Consider the following 6,531-nt stretch of genomic DNA (forward strand, 5'->3'; position numbering starts at 1 on the left):
GACTTTTCCTTCTCAATGGAAATTTAACTATGTACACTAATTACTAGTCTTGTAAAGCATTATACTGTTTTCAAATTTATTCATGCACTATTTTAGACTATATTTCATATGGTTTTTGCATGTTGCGCTGGGGCAGTCTTATTGCAGTCAGATAAAAGACTTGCTAAAGAGCAGCAAATAAGGCAAAATAACATACACTAGAAATGTATCCATGGGACACAGATGCCCCCACTACATGAAAAAGGACACAGATCAACTTTGGGAAAACAGTATGTTGCTAATTAAACAAAAAGCAAAACATAACCATAAGTAATGTACATATAAACATATATGCTTTACTGTAGGTAGAATATTTTCGGAGCTACGCGCGACAAAACATTAAAATGACAATTTTTTCCTAGGTCAGGGGCCATAACTCCTACAAGACTAAATGAATCCGGACGCTAAACCCCATGTGCACAACTACACATGCTGACCAACATTCCTGTAAAGTTTTATGACAGCCTCTATTGCATACAAAAGTTAAATGTCGACATACAGACGCCGGACATAGAGTGATCACAAAAACTCACCTGCTAAAAAATATTTTTAATCATCAATAAGGAAAAATATTAAGTTATTTAGTTATCTTGAAAGATTTTGGAGAAATGGACTTAGCCTAGTTTTGCACTGAGGCAGCAATATATATCCCTCTCCATATTGTTTCTATAATAATTCTCATTAACAGCAGCCTTTCCAATTTTTCCAAAAGTTTAATCAAAGATATTACTCTCTCTCTTCAGCTATAATAATATCTGTGACTATTCCACTTTACAGCAAGAGTAGAAGATATTCATACATGTATCTCATGTATTTGGAAAAATGCACCTATTTATAGAATTAGAAAAAAAAAAAACACCTGTAAGCTCAGTTAGCTCAATAGTTAGAGCACAAGACTTGTAATCTCCAGGTTGTGGGTTCGACTCCTGGGACTGACTACCTGAACTAACAGTCTTTCAGAAGTGAAATACAACCAAGGTTCCATACATGGATGCTATACATTTTGGAACATAAGAGAACACGAACATCTGGAAATGGGATGTTTCTGTATCTTGCATTATCCCTGAAAACCTAGTCTGTTTAACCTCCAATGACCATTTTTCATTTGTTACATGTACAAAGAAAGCTACAAAAAACAAACAAACCTGATAACACTTTCGTGCCACATTCTGCACAGTACTTCTGACCAACCCTCAATTCCACGCCACATGACGTACACCAAACCATTTTTCACTGTGAAAGTAAACAAGAGCTGTCTGATGACAACATGCAGAACTATTCAGAGCATTTATAGAAGTATAAGGTCAATATATTACCAGAGATTTTCAGACAAAAAAGAAAACAAACAGATAAGACAAACAATGTACTTGCATTAACTTTTGTGGATTTGGATAAGTCGGGCACTATATGGCAATGTGTGACCATGTTGGTAAGCAAGTGTTCAAAGTTTCAAAGCCATATCTCAAACATTTAATGGACAAACTATTGAATGGTGTGTGAAACCTTATTAATTTCTAAGTCCATACAAGGCCATAACTGAGGTTAAGTCCTTGTCCTAGGTAAGTAGACTATGGTGGTCAAAGTTTCAAAGCAATATTACAAACAGATTGGTACAAAAACTTAACTGATTTCAAAGTCCATATAGGGCCATAATTTAGCCAAAATAGTTGACAGAGTTATGTACTCTTGCCTACTGAATGGAATCATGATGATAAACAATTGTTAAAAGTTTCAAAGCCACATGCCGAATAGCTTTGACAAAACCTTGACTTGTCTGAAAACTTAACCAATTTCCATGTCCTACAAGCAGTCAGGGGTGTAACTGTTTCAAGTTATCACATTTTATAACCCATTTGAGTTACTGCGTTTACTTTCATAACTTGTTTCAGTTATCATAAGATATTACAAAGCCCTCCTGTGTCAATTCCTCATTTTGAATGTGACTAATGCAATCATTTCCTGAATCCTTGGACTTTTATCTTTCCAGCTGTGCAGTAAATTTTTTTATGCAAGGCTGATAAAGTCTTACGCAAATGGTTTTTAAGCTATAAAACTCTTAACATCCCATTATGCTCATCAGGTCATGATTAGACTAAAAGAGAATTTGATTAACTACAGTTTGCTACTAATTACACTTTAAAGGTCACTTTGTGAGAACAGCAAAAAGGCTTTTTCTGAATAACTTACCTGGGTTATCTATATTTTATAACTAATACAGGTTATAAAATATTTGAAAAAGTAACTGAAATAGGTTACATAACTTAAAACAGTTACACCCCTGACTGACAAGTAATAACTGAGATATAGTGAAAATGCATCAAAATTAAATTAAAATATCAGTAAAATGGGGCATAATGCATGTAAAATTGGTTAAACACAGTTAATGATTTTTTGTAGTTTGTTATAAATTAAAAAACATTTTTGATAGATGATGTTAACTATCGGCGATCCTGCAGAATTGGTTTTTTTAATCACATTCAGTATACACTGCCTTAGAACCAGGGTTTTTTCTAGCTAATTTGGGAACATATCCTTTACCCCCAAAATTGGGAATTTTGATGCGTAAATGTTCCAAATTGGGAAATATTTAGTCCCACAGGATATAGTAAGGATGTGTTCAAGCACTTTCTCATAGACTTGTTTCACATTGTGCATCCTCTTTAACATACTTCCGTTACAAAACTGTCCATAAATTGGTCAAAGTTTGTGCAATTTTGAGGAAATTTTTTTCAGACTGTAGATTGGGAATTTTTGCACTCATTTTGGGAAAATTACATACTTTTTGGCACTGGGAATATAGCAGAATAACGTCTATAAAAACAACCAAAAAACAAACCTGAGAACACACAACTATAAGATTATGTTCAAACAAATGATCAGAACCAATGTAATTATTGAATAATAAACAATTTGGTAGAGAATTGACCAAATTGGTAGAGAATTGGTAATAAAATTTATTCAAAGACACAAATCGTGGGCTGAGCGCGGAACTATTGTAACTGTATATAAATAAAGAACAAGATACAATAGTTTCGCGCTCAGCCCTCGAAATAGAGATGCGAAAGTGATGATCACTTAAAATTATCAATTTAAGCGTTTAACATAACAAAATATATTGGCCAATATGATATGAGTGCATAAATACAGCGATATAAATAGGTTAAACAGAAATAATTAATCACAAGAACCATTGTTTACAGCAGAATATACAGAGCTTGATTTTCTTCTTTGTTTTACTGGAAATCAAATCGAGCCATGTCAGAATGTTTATTAAAGCCGGCTAACTTGACTTACATGTTCATACACGATATGTATATATAAAGCCAGCTACCTAGACCTTTAATCTAGGTAGCCAGGATCGGCTACATAGACTAAAGGTCTAGGTAGCCGGAAGCAGCTACCTAGCCACTGCCAAATTATGTACTTAAAAATTATGTGGATGCACTGGTCGAGAGGGTTAAGACGCCTTTCTATGGAGGTGAAGGCCCCTGGTTCGTAACCTGGCTACTCCCATTGCGATGTGTCCTTCGGCAAGGCACAAGTTTAATCACGATTGCCTCAGCTGACCCAGCTGTAGATGGGTACCAGCAAATTGCTGGGGGTATATCTAAGGTATAATTGGTTTTAACTGTTCTTAAAATAGTCACTCAAAAGCTCTACAGAGCTAATCTTAATTGTTTCACAAAAGCAACGGTAAATAAAAAAGTAGATCTACTCCAGAATGCAACTAATGTGATACAGAATTCAAAATCTTTCTGCAGAAGCATGCAGGACCCCCTAGAAATGGGAAGAATTCACATGTGCGTATGGTGATTTTCTGGTCAGCTACGCCTCTTCCTAATTTACATCATAACATGTTTTACTGCTGGCCCTAGCCACTTTAATTTAAACATCTTCACTTGTTAAAAATTTCTTCAAAGGCGTTCTACGCTTTGGACCCCATTAATTAACGTAAGGGCCATAAGCATGACCACTATGACAAATTATAACATACCATTAAACCAAATACTGCCAGAAATAAAAGATTCAATCCGTTAATCATGTATTTACCCGTCCGTATTTACCAATGTTGTTATTGTTGTTGTTATCCAGATCGCGCGCTTAGCTAGCGGTGCAAGGTAAAAATGTCACGTCAAATTGATCCCTTATCGTAAAATCCCCCGAAATAACGTTGCTAACGATACTAGCGCAGTAATGTACTTCGTACCGGGGGAAAAGGCCGAAGTAAGAAAAGGCCGAAGTAAGAGACAGGTCTAGAAGAATACAACATATTTTGGAAAATTAAAAATCTCCGATTGAGGGTTGCTTTATGAAAATAGACTGAGATCACAAGTAAAGATACTAGATCTACTTCGTTGAAAATTTATAGTGGAAGAAGTTCTTCTCTACCGATTGTAAAATAAAGATGAAGAACAACCAACACCGGTATTGTACATTTTCGACGAAGCATTTAAACTCTTCTGTGTGCTCTGTCGGGTTTTGTAAGTTAAGGAAATGAAGAACAAACAACCGCATGTTATACAACTCCCTCGATTTTTTTCTCGATACTTTGAACTATGCTGTGTTCTTCTCCGTCGGTTTTAAAAATTGAGACGAAGAACAACTTTTAGACGCGATACTTCTCTGTCTCCTTCTCTAGGGAAGTAGAAGAACAGCAAAATAGGGTTATATAGAGAAAACTGACTAGTACTCCGGGGGGTGAACTACGGCTTTCCATAGAAGTGATACAAAACCCAGTACAAATATAGGTATAGGGAACAGTACAGCAGTACAAGTAGCATAGCGGTAAAATAGGTAAAGGCTGTAGTACTTTTTTTAGAAGTCGCTTTACTTCCGATATTTTATGTTGCTTAATCTAAGTAACTGTGAATGGGATTTGGTATTTCTGGACAGGTTTACTCGGAGAAAGGTAGTATGTATTTTAGTGGAACCCGTTAAAACATGTTTACATTAACATTGAAAATGACAGTATTTCAGCACGGGCGGGCATTTGGGCAGAACCACCGGCCTTCCGTTAGCCAGCACATCAAAGATTTCTACAGTCCAAGTGACATAATGAAAAGCAAGTAATTCGATCTACGTTTGTTTTACTGAACTGAACACTTTTACCAAGCAAAATGAAGGGGAGCGTTGGTTAATTAAGTGGTCAAGGTGTCGACCGCTCAGACGGAAGGTCGTGGGTCCGAGCCCACTGGGGTCGCGGCCATGCCTTCTCATATGACACCAATACTGTTTTTTTCCCAGGAAGCAGATTCAATAGTGATTAAAATAAGCTCCAATCTTTCATCACAAGAGCTAAAATAAATTAGTATAAACTAAGCGAAATGAAAAACCTTTTTTATCCCATGTGTTTGACCTAACGCACGAAATCGCAGAAAAGCATTTACTCTATAATCTACCTGCACATTTTGATATCACATGATTTCGTTTTGGAAAAAAAAATCTGATGGAAAATGAATCATGAAATTTAATTTTATCTACAATATAAATTTCGGAATTCCGTCGATTCATTTTCACATGATATAGTTTCTTTTCATCCCGATATATAATCATATTGTTGTAATCAGTCATCGTATCGGGTATCAAAGTACACATATCATTACCTACCTACGCATATGATACAGTAGTCAAGCATAAAAAATGTTTGTCAACTACAACGTGGCGATATCAAGATAAATTTTGAAAACTGATAAACTTAAATACAGCGCATGAAAAAATCAATAAAATAGGATAAAACTATCAAAAACGAGAAAAAAGAAATAACATTACTAAATACGAGAAAGGACGACGATCATAATTTCAAGATTATTGAATATCTATTAATTAACTTGGTAATTTGATTGGTTTAACCGAGACGTACCCTATCTTTATAGACAGCAGTAATTTTCGTAAACTGGCGATAATTTGCTTATTTCTGAATCAACGTGTTGATAGTATCAACTAAGCGAAACAAAGAAACTTTTTTTCAGAAAAAAATATTTAAAAGAAAAATCAGAAAAATATTTCTGCTCATTAGACCTCTTAGTATCTATTACTTGTTGTTTGATTTTTCTTAATTATTTTTTTTCAGAGAAAACGTTGACCCGGGACCCGCTTGCTAGCATGAGCAAGTTTCTTGATGCATAATAGTCAGACTGTAAATGGGGATTTATGAAGGATTTAAATTCCATATTAACCATTACATTTTTAGATAATAACAAAAATGTTAAATATATCTTTAAAGGCTGGCGTGTTAGACTAAATCTAAAGTTAAACGTTCTGGCCTGAAGTTTGTTGAATGATAATATAGTATGTTATGTTTTCAAACACAATAAGCCAAAATAGTCGATGTTATGGACACATATTTTCATAGGGTAGTATAATTATTAAACTTAACTAAAAATAAAAACCGTCCGTGGTCAGTTGTTCCGGCTACCCGGGATTTCCCGCTGTTACTATATATAGCTTATTGACAGGGTGGGTGGAATAACCTATGTCAACGATTAATAAAAA

Source organism: Mercenaria mercenaria, chromosome 12, assembly GCF_021730395.1.
Source record: "Mercenaria mercenaria strain notata chromosome 12, MADL_Memer_1, whole genome shotgun sequence".
NCBI classification, from domain to species: domain Eukaryota; kingdom Metazoa; phylum Mollusca; class Bivalvia; order Venerida; family Veneridae; genus Mercenaria; species Mercenaria mercenaria.